The sequence below is a fragment of the Solea solea genome, chromosome 6 (genome assembly GCF_958295425.1).
Source record: "Solea solea chromosome 6, fSolSol10.1, whole genome shotgun sequence".
Lineage (NCBI taxonomy): Eukaryota > Metazoa > Chordata > Actinopteri > Pleuronectiformes > Soleidae > Solea > Solea solea.
Window position 1 is genome coordinate 31552075 of NC_081139.1, and position 9102 is coordinate 31561176.

A 9102-nucleotide genomic window follows, 5' to 3' on the forward strand; every position below is an offset into this window, starting at 1 on the left:
CTACATTAATATCTAATAATATTACACCTGGCATACTCCAGCCCTGGGAGTGAAACTTTTGGTCTGGCCTTGTTTTAGTGTTAAGGAAAATTCAGGTTCAACTTTATCAATTTATTAATTTTTGAGCAAGAGTCCAGGATACCGGGCTATTGCCCAGCTTAATCCCTTCTGTGCATCTTCCTCTGATATTTTCAAGCCTCAACTTGCCAGCTCCATGTTTATTTTTATTATATCAGAAAGTATGAGTGTGTGGATGAGCTAACTCATGCTTTTGAAGCATGATGATGGTCGCCACAGCGGTCGTCTTCCAGATAGAGATTAGATAGAAAATAAAAACTCCAAACTCAAGGAATAAACACTTGACTTTTGCGAGAACAGGTGAACGTCACATAGTGTACCCTGAGACATTATTGCTCTGGACCATAATCAAGTGGACTGATAAGAGATTACCGGCATCTTGTGAAATGTGCCAGTACACAAATAAAAGTGCCGTTTCTGTGTACTGGACAGTACCGGGCCACTTCTAGTTAATAATTGTACTGTAGTGACAGTGATGGTATTTTATGTACACTTAATGTCTCTTATGTGATGTTATTCTTTAACAAACAAGTGCACAATAAAAATTCACTGGGAATTCTAAACAGCACATTGCAATTTATTCAATTATTATCGGAGTATTGATCAGTAATACAGTGAAAATGAGAGGAAATGTTTAAGGTGTGCGCCCCTAAATGTTCTGCTTGCTCTCCTAAAACATTCAGTTATAGGGGGGGCTACTGTGCTCCTAGTAAAAAGTTAGTCTGGTGCCCTGCATACATTGTTCTAAAGGGTTTATGGTCTTAGTTCCTCTTCAGTAGAGCTGCATGTCCACAATGTAAATTTAATTTTACATTTAAATGCAGAGCTGTCAGTGTGTGATTGACAGCTCTGCATTTCATGTTTGCAAAGTTGCAGTTATAGGTGGATTTGTAGTGGACAAGCTATCAGTATCCATCCCTTCTCTTATAACTATGGTTGTTTCTGGTTTCAAAAACTAACATGGTGTTGCCCAAAATACTAAACTCCAACATTTAAACAGGGGAGTCTACCCATCAGTGGCAACCCAAATAGTTGACACATCCCAACCTTATGAGAACCTGCCTCTCAAAATGGGTTATGGATTCATATTTTATCTCTGACAAATGGAATGTGAACTATGATGAGGAAGGCATGACAATATTATAGCTATATCATGACATGAGTGATGAATATTCCTGGTTTGAGAATTTTGGAGAAAATCAAGCTCAAAAGTCAAGATTTTGACAATTATTTTTGCAACAATTTGTGACTTTGCACTGCCCTCTAGTGGCCTAATATGATTTCCCATGAAATATGTCACCTGCTTTGCATACTACAGCTCCTTATTTTTCCAGTGATCCCCTATATGTCTACTTATCTACTTTGGACTATAGGAGAAAGTCCATCTCAAATATGAATGCTGACTGAATTCTATTGCAACCATTCCTGAATTTGCACTTCTCCCTACTGGCCGAAACGTGCATTTTTTTAAGGTGGAATCGAAACTTAATGAAAATCGGAAGCGAATGCTGAAGGTGGCCCTACAGCATCATCATGTCATTGTTCCCAATAGAATGAGTGCGCGAGTTTTTGTTTTTTTATGTTAATATAATGTCAATGTATTAATGATATAAATATAATGATGGTGAAGATAACAATAATAATATTAACAGCAATAATAATATTAATAATAATGATATGATTACAACAATAATGTGTGCTGTGAAAGCAACATTTGTTGAAAAAAACATTGTAGAAATATTTTTTTGAAGTTTGATTATGACAAATAACCATACAGTTAACTGAACAAATGAAATGTACATCTTATAAGATATACTTCTGTACTCTCAGTGTTTGATTTTGCAAAGATTTCACTGTTGGGATGTGTTTTTCTACAAGTGTCTGTTTTGTGTGCGCATTCAGCTGAGATAAGGCTGTTTACGGATTTTTTTAATTTTTCTGCTGTCCCATAACATAAACCTCACAAATGAAGTTAACATCTTAAAAGATTAAGTTCTGTACACTCACTGTTTGATTTTGCATTGATTTCACTGTTTGGATGTGTTTTTCTATTGGTGTCTGTTTGTGTGCGCATTCAGCTGAGATATGGCTGTTTACGGATTTTTTTCGTTTTTCTACTTTCCCATAACATAAACCTCACAAATGAAGTTAACATCTTAAAAGATTTAGTTCTGTACCCTCGGTGTTTGATTTTGCAATGATTCCACTGTTGGGATGTGTTTTTCTATGGGTGTCTGTTTGTGTGCGCATTCAGCTGAGATAAGGCTGTTTACGGATTTTTTTAATTTTTCTGCTGTCCCATAACATAAACCTCACAAATGAAGTTAACATCTTAAAAGATTTAGTTCTGTACCCTCAGTGTTTGATTTAGCAAAGATTTCACTGTTTCGATGTGTTTTTCTATTGGTGTCTGTTTGTGCCCCATTGAGCTGAGATAAGGCTGTTTCCGGATTTTTTTAATTTTTCTGCTGTTCCGTAACATAAACCTCACAAATGAAGTTAACATCTTAAAATATTTAGTTCTGTACCCTCGGTGTTTGATTTTGCAATGATTTCACTGTTTGGATGTGTTTTTCTATTGGTGTCTGTTTGTGCCCCATTGAGCTGAGATAAGGCTGTTTCCGGATTTTTTTAATTTTTCTGCTGTCCTATAACATAAACCTCACAAATGAAGTTAACATCTTAAAAGATTTATTTCTGTACCCTCAGTGTTTGATTTTGCAATGATTTCACTCTTGGGATGTGTTTTTCTACAAGTGTCTGTGTGCGCATTCAGCTGAGATAAGGCTGTTTCCGGATTTTTTTCATTTTTCTACTGTTCCGTAACATAAACCTCACAAATGAAGTTAACATCTTAAAAGATTTAGTTCCGTACACTCAGTGTTTGATTTTGCAATGATTTCACTGTTGGGGTGTGTTTTTCTACAAGTGTCTGTTTGTGTGCGCATTCAGCTGAGATAAGGCTGTTTACGGATTTTTTTAATTTTTCTGCTGTCCCATAACAAAAACCTCACAAATGAAGTTAACATCTTAAAAGATTTAGTTCTGTACCCTCAGTGTTTGATTTTGCAATGATTTCACTCTTGGGATGTGTTTTTCTACAAGTGTCTGTTTGTGTGCGCATTCAGCTGAGATAAGGCTGTTTACGGATTTTTTAAATTTTTCTGCTGTCCCATAACATAAACCTCACAAATGAAGTTAACATCTTAAAAGATTTAGTTCTGTACCCTCAGTGTTTGATTTTGCAATGATTTCACTCTTGGGATGTGTTTTTCTACAAGTGTCTGTGTGCGCATTCAGCTGAGATAAGGCTGTTTCCGGATTTTTTTCATTTTTCTACTTTCCCATAACATAAACCTCACAAATGAAGTTAACATCTTAAAAGATTTAGTTCCGTACACTCACTGTTTGATTTTGCAATGATTTCACTGTTTGGATGTGTTTTTCTACAAGTGTCTGTTTTGTGTGCGCATTCAGCTGAGATAAGGCTGTTTACGGATTTTTTTAATTTTTCTGCTGTCCCATAACATAAACCTCACAAATGAAGTTAACATCTTAAACGATTTAGTTCTGTACCCTCAGTGTTTGATTTAGCAAAGATTTCACTGTTTCGATGTGTTTTTCTATTGGTGTCTGTTTGTGCCCCATTGAGCTGAGATAAGGCTGTTTCCGGATTTTTTTAATTTTTCTACTGTTCCGTAACATAAACCTCACAAATGAAGTTAACTCCTTAAAAGATTTAGTTATGTACCCTCAGTGTTTGATTTTGCATAGATTTCACTGTTTGGATGTGTTTTTCTATTGGTGTCTGTTTGTGTGCGCATTCAGCTGAGATAAGGCTGTTTCCGGATTTTTTTCATTTTTCTACACTCAAAAAAATAATTGAAGCAAAAACGTTGACTTTATGTATTTTAATTACATGAAGTTTTTCCATGTAATTTTATTAGGTAAGTTCAATGTGAGGGTCCTATTTAATTCAATGTGTTTCTACCATGCTGAATCAGTGTGAATACATTAACTAAAGTTAATGCAAAGGTAAACATAAACCTTATGTGTTCATTCGCTTAAAGGTAATGTGAACTTTCACATGAACTGCGTGTGTTAATTCAGTTAAAGGTAAGGTGAACTTTTACATAAAGTTAATGTGATTATTCAGTTAAAGTTAAGGTGAACGTTCACATAAACCCTATGTATTAAAGTATACAATAGTAATGTTTTTCAAATATGTTATCCTACCTCCTTAAAAAATAGGCTCTACATACATGTGTCTACCTCAAAACAAAGACAAGAACTGAAATCCTGAATGCTAATCGGACACTAATGCACCGGCACAGTATAACACACTATAGCATGAACTGATTCAGCACTTTACAAGTTTAATGAAGATTATCTTTGATATCTTGCAATTAGAAAAAGTCAAGGCTGTTAATACTGCAGATGATAATATAAGCAGTGGCCATTTCATTAGCTACTCTTGAATAATCTATTGCAAATAAATACAATATTTTACTGTCAATTCCAGCTTTGAAATCATGACCATGAATTCAAACATTTTATTCTACATTTTATTCAACATTGAAAGACTGAAAGATCACAATAAAATCAAATGCAATTACTGACCAAGTACTTCTTGATAAGAGTGTTGCTGTCTTCATTGAGATAAGCACAAAGACCTTGAAGTACACAGTCCCTCTTGACTTCGATGTCCTCACTCTGAAAACAAATGTATATGAAATATTAAAGCTATTCATTTTTCAAGACATTTTCCAGCATTTATCAGATCTTTGTCACAAATAACCCCCATGTGAAGTGGAGAGGAAGGTTGCAGAGGTAAACAAAGATGGACATTAAGAAGTGGAAGTTAAAGGGCAGGAAGAGAAGATGGATGAAAGAGGGGTGATCATGTAAAGAGAAGAAATTGTAGGAGATGAGAGGAAGAGTGGAGAAGTAGGAAGATGAGGTATGGAAGATGAAAACACCAAAATATGAGGGGTCCAACATCTCATCCACAGAGGATATAAAGGATGGCAGCAAAGGAAAGAAAAATGACAGAATAGCAAAGCTCATTGAGGAGGAAGATTAAACAGATGAAGGTAGATAGGAAACGGAGATGTTATATTGGGAGAAAAACCTCTTCTGGCTAAATAATGTAACAGTTTACTGCACTTGCCTTAGTTTTCGGAGCCATGAGAAGCCTGATCTTCTTTCCAGCAGCTCCTCCTCTACTGCTGAAGACCTTCATCAAGTTAGGTGTGTATTTGTCTACTTCTCCCAAAAACTTGGCTTGAAGTGGCAAAGTTGTTATACGCATGAATTCTGAGAGAGAGGGGAAAAAATGTGTTAATGGGAAAAGAGAGAATAACTTTCTAGCTTATAGATAGTCTATAAGACAATTGATATTTTCTGTGCTGAAAAAAGGACAGACACTTCGAGGACTTGGCACTTGGGCACTATCAGATGCAGATAAATCACATCTCAATCCAATCAGGGCTTTGTCAAACTGTTTACATTTAAAGTATGTTAAAGTCTTAAAAGCATCTGCTCCAGCTCATATCAGGCTAGAGAGCAGTTGCACAAGTCATCAATAAAAAAGTTGGGCAGCTACAAATAAAATAAAATCTTGAAGGCTGATGGCATGTCAATAGATTGATATCTTTGATGGAATGGAATGGAAAAATTAGTGTCCAGTCTCCCTCTATAATCAATCTCTGAAAACAGTCTTAAGAAATTCTGTTGACATAAGAAAAAAACCTGCTTACCATTGTTTTTATTGTAGAAATAGATATGTTCATATAAAATGAAAGAATATTTTCCCCGAGGTAATAATTACCTTAAAATAATTTTGGAAAGCAGTTACACATCAGCAGAGAAGTGTGCAAAATGTCATCAGTAATGCTTACCTCACTGACAGCACGAAAGCAGTCTTTATCTCATGGACAAGTTGATCCACAGATGCTGGTATCCCTGACATCAGGCTAAGATTTCTAGCGTCATCTCCGCTGAGGACGACTCTCAGGTGGACTGGATTTGACATCTTTCACTTTATGGATTCTAGGGAACAAATACAGGACACAAAAGGTTATGAAAAATTGAATTACTGCAACTTTATTTAAGAACTTCAACTATGTTATCTCTCGCGGCTAATGTCTGACTTATAGGGATAGTTCAACATTTTGGCAAATTGCCCATTGCCATAGCAGTAGGTTCATTACCTTTATTTGTCACTGCAAGCTATTTCTAGAATGCCGGAGCAGAGCCATGAGCTGCTCAGAGCTACGCTACAGAGGATAATGGGATTTCTTGGTTTCCCTCATCAAACTTATCAAATACACAATTCAACAACTCCAAAACACTCTGGTGGAAAAGTTGTGACCTGCACATCTACCACGCTATGAGATAATAATGGAACGATAAAAGACTGAGTTATTTTAGAGGTAAATTCATGTAAAACCACTGATACGCGTTGCCTTCAGCGACACTTTTTCTACAAGCAGTCGCTGTATTTATCCTGAAAACAACTCTGTCTCGTAACGTTCCATTATTATCTTATACTGTAGAGGTCACAATTTGTCCATCAGAGCGCTTTGGAGTTGTTGGATTGTGTTTTTGATGAGTTTGAGGGAAAACAAGAAATTCCATTAGCTTCCATTTGCCAAAATGTCAAACCATTCCTTTAAAAAATCATAAATCATAGACAGACAGATAGATAAAAACATCTAACATTTACATTATTTAAAGAGGAATACAATTTAACATTTTTTCATATGACAGTTGATCTGGTTTTTATTTTTACACCCCTATTTCATGAGACATTGAGAAAAAAGTTTCATGATAAACCCACCTTAAACAATAATGTGCCTTTTCAAAGTAACCATTCGTTTCACACCCATGTTTTGCACTGATATGATATGCAATCATTTGCTGATGTTTAGTTGCTAATGTCAGTGGAATATTCTTGAAAAAATTTGTGTGACGAGCAACTTTCTTAAAGAAGCCTGCTGCACAAGAAACATCAATCACTGAAGTATCTGATTCCTGTAACCTTGCAACAACACTAACAACCTCAGCTTTGAAATCATTTACAGTATGGGGATTATGTTTCCTGTTTTTATGAGTATGAAATGTATTGTAAATGCTAGTTTTAAATGAACAATCTTTGAACATGCATGTTACAGTTTCTTTCCTTCTTAAATGTTCATTTACATGACTGAAGTAATCTCGTTCATTTGCAAGTTGAGGACATGCACACAGCTGACATGAATATATAGATAACTCTGATGGTTCTGAAGATGTTTGAGCTTTGTGAGAATGGTATATAAGACTCAAAAGACTGTTCCAAAGTCTAAATGTGCATGGACAATTAGAATATGGGCAGCAATGCCTGAACCTGCTTCCATGATGGCCATGTTTTACCTTGCAATGTTTAAGCAATGCATACCTACTTTTTCTGATTTTCCACAGACCTTACATTCCCACACACCCATTCACATGTTCTACCTAGAAGAGAAGGAAAAACACATGAAAATAGAATAAAAGCTAACATTTTAGCAGAAATCTATGGCTTACTTAAACTTCAGCAATTGACATTGCCATCAACATGTACTAAAACAACAACAACAAAAACTAATAGGAAAAATATTAAATTTTTTTGTCCCCAGTGTGGAGGAAAAAGCACATGCAGGAATATAATGTAATGTAAATACAAGTAGTATTAAATTAGTTTGATAAGTTTGAGCAGTTTGAATATAACTGTTTATTTTATCTTTTGCAAACAGACGCCTGTAGATAAGTTAACTTCATATGGTTGTGTTAGCTGGACAACACAATGGAGACACAGTATGTAGCCATATCCAGCCAAAATTCAACATTAATCGATAAAAATATATATTTTCACAGAAATAAATGTATATTATTTTTAGAGTATTAATAACACCACCCATTAGAATTTAAGTGGTTACGTAAATCACATCATTTACAGTGCTAAATCTCAAATTACGTCAGCTCGTGGGACTTAAATTAGTAGTAACTAACATTACTCCTTTATTAAAATTTAGGAGAACATTCCCACATGAGCAGCATTTGGCTACAGTGAAGAAAAAAATCGGTTTGACATTAAATTAATGTCATTAATACGTTTCATAATATAATACGGCTTGCCAACTACAGAGCAAGTAAGCGAGTTAGTGCCCAACTGCAGCAGCAGGACAGGACAGGTCAAGTGCCATGTGCCAGCCAGCACCTAAACATGTAAACATACGCTCTTAGCGCGTTAGCATAAAACAGCTAACCCTTAGAAAGGCCTTCACGTCGGAACATAGGGATTTCGGAATATCGGGATGTCCCTTCACGGGCGCTAATCGAACTTCGCCAGACTTTCAACAGTATAAAGTCCAAAGTATTCACATTATTTTTGAGAAAGTAGAAAAAACAACAACAAAAAATAGCATATCGACATTATTTTCAAATATCATGTCACTACATTAACACCATGCGTTACAAACAATTAAACTTACCGTATTAAGCACACTTGTCGCCGTTTGTCAGTCAAGCGCAATGCGTGTGACGTGTTGTCTGCATGGCAGTGCCAAGTGTGTGAGGGCAGTGTGGGCGAACCCGTAGACAATATGCTGGAACACGCCCACTTTCCTCTTATGTGATCCATTCAGATAAAGTTTACTCAGTTTGTTTACATTGTTGTTGTAGAACACATATTTACACACTGTTTACTTATTCTTATTAAATAAACCTTTAGTTTTATACATTTCAGTTACAGTTTACTTGGAAATATTGCTTCATGTTTATTGGGGCCAAGAATCATTTTTTTGAGTGTACTTTCCCATAACATAAACCTCACAAATGAAGTTAACATCTTAAAATATTTAGTTCTGTACCCTCGGTGTTTGATTTTGCAATGATTTCACTGTTTGGATGTGTTTTTCTATTGGTGTCTGTTTGTGCCCCATTGAGCTGAGATAAGGCTGTTTCCGGATTTTTTTAATTTTTCTGCTGTCCCATAACATAAAC

General features: G+C 35.6%; 1 long non-coding RNA gene across 2 annotated transcripts; it reads right to left on the minus strand.

Annotated features, from left to right (window-relative positions):
• Positions 1 to 5254: 5254 nt before the first annotated feature.
• On the minus strand, positions 5255 to 8839 carry LOC131461147 (uncharacterized). 2 transcript variants are annotated; one of them, XR_009240449.1, is made up of 4 exons: positions 8592 to 8839; positions 7517 to 7575; positions 5979 to 6129; positions 5255 to 5394 (listed from the first exon to the last, which is right to left on the minus strand). It is a non-coding gene; the product is annotated as an uncharacterized LOC131461147 (long non-coding RNA). The 2 variants fall into 2 exon arrangements; XR_009240448.1 differs by having other exon boundaries at positions 7521 to 7575; positions 8592 to 8835.
• Positions 8840 to 9102: the final 263 nt, after the last annotated feature.